The 1657-nt window shown below is 31.8% G+C and overlaps 1 long non-coding RNA gene across 1 annotated transcript; it reads left to right on the top strand.

Annotated features, from left to right (window-relative positions):
* Positions 1-265: 265 nt before the first annotated feature.
* LOC130469300 (uncharacterized) lies at positions 266-1456 on the top strand. Its single transcript, XR_008929751.1, has 3 exons — positions 266-342; positions 427-488; positions 1259-1456. It is a non-coding gene; the product is annotated as an uncharacterized lncRNA (long non-coding RNA).
* Positions 1457-1657: the final 201 nt, after the last annotated feature.

Below are 1657 nucleotides of genomic sequence, written 5' to 3'. Positions count from 1 at the left end.
ATATACCTTATTTTTAACAAGCTCGATTTATTTTTTACTAGCCAACAACAATGTCAATTATATCTTGTTTTGGATAGTTCCATCTAAGTTGTATGACAAAAAGTACAGGCACGTACAATGAAGGATGCTCAAAATTAAATTCCTCAATTTCAATTATTTTGACGGCTCTCCAAAATTTTCATCTCTTAATCCCAAACCTTTAAAATAGAAGCTTCAAGCTTACAAACAGTATAACATGAGCCTTTCACGTGCTATCCCTTTTCTCCTTTCTTTTTTTCTTCTGATCGATTTGCTGGATTGTTTTCCCTAATTCAATTTCTATCCTAAGATTCTCTATCCTAGGTTTTCTCTTTTTCTTTCATTACATCCCCGTTTAAATCTTCTACAATTTGAGATTTGCTAATTTTGTGTTTCTTCATTGTCTAGGGTTTACCATCTCTCAGTAATGGGGGAGAAGGATGCGATTTTGAAAATATGGTTTATGATGGGTATGAATTTTGTCTCTCTCCTCTCATCTTTTATCACCATCTCTATTTTATGGGATTACTCTCTATGATACAATTTTACTCCTAAAACAAATTTTATCTTCAGGGGTTAGCTAGTTGTAGGTAATATGATTTAGCTAGAATGAACTTTGGATTTAATATCTTTCTTGAATTTTTAGTTTGAGTATGTTTAAGTAGGTGAAATCATCAAAGAAGAAAATTATGTAAATGTCAGCTAAGATGCAATGGTCGAGATTTCTTTTGCAATTTAGACTTGTATGATGGTTAAGACTTATGGATTTTGGATGTACTGGTAACCTGATGTTAATTTGAAGTGAAATTTGGACATTTTCTTAAAGCTTATACTGTCTAGAGTATGGTTACTATTAGTGCTTTTCAAAGTCTTCATATATGATCAATGTTTACACCGAGTTCAGGGATTTTAGTAATGTGGAAAGGGAGATACTAATAATACTTAGTAGTTAGTATAAACTTTTATACGTTATGGTCAATGGGAAGCCGAAAATATTGGAGTGTCATATGCCCCATTCCAGTTCCAATTAACTGTTCCAGAAACACACAAGTGTAAATCTTAGATTAGAATTCTTTGTTCTTATTTTGTTGTAAGATGAACTTATATGTGTACATCACATTGAAACTGATACTTATATGAAATAAAGATTTGAAGTTACTGTCATGATTATGAACAAATAAGACAGGGTTTGCGTATTTCACTATCATGAAATAATTTTGGTTGGTGTGCTTTGTAAAAGGTATTTCTGCATATTGTACTGTCATGGCAAAGAAAAGAAAAATGCAATTGAGATGTTGAGACATGGAATGGTGGATGAGGCGTAGGCAATTACCATCCACTCTGAGACGTAGAGTTAGTCACTTTGAACGTTATAGAGTTGGTTGACTACAAGAGGAGTTGATGAGATGGAGTTAATAAAAGGCTTGCCTGAGGGGCTTCAACATCCTGTAACTAATAAAATAAATCTATTCATGTCTAGCTTTCAGATGATTACTTTAACTTTGTAACTTGTAGGTGAGATGCTCATTGTATATGTTAATGTCAAAACTTCTTGTAACTAATAAAATAAATCTATTATGAATAAAATAAAATAAATAAGCTAGACATGAATAGATTTTTTTATAGTTACAGTGGAAAA

This window comes from Spinacia oleracea, chromosome 3 (genome assembly GCF_020520425.1).
Source record: "Spinacia oleracea cultivar Varoflay chromosome 3, BTI_SOV_V1, whole genome shotgun sequence".
NCBI lineage: Eukaryota > Viridiplantae > Streptophyta > Magnoliopsida > Caryophyllales > Amaranthaceae > Spinacia > Spinacia oleracea.
This window is presented reverse-complemented; position numbering and strand designations above follow the sequence as displayed.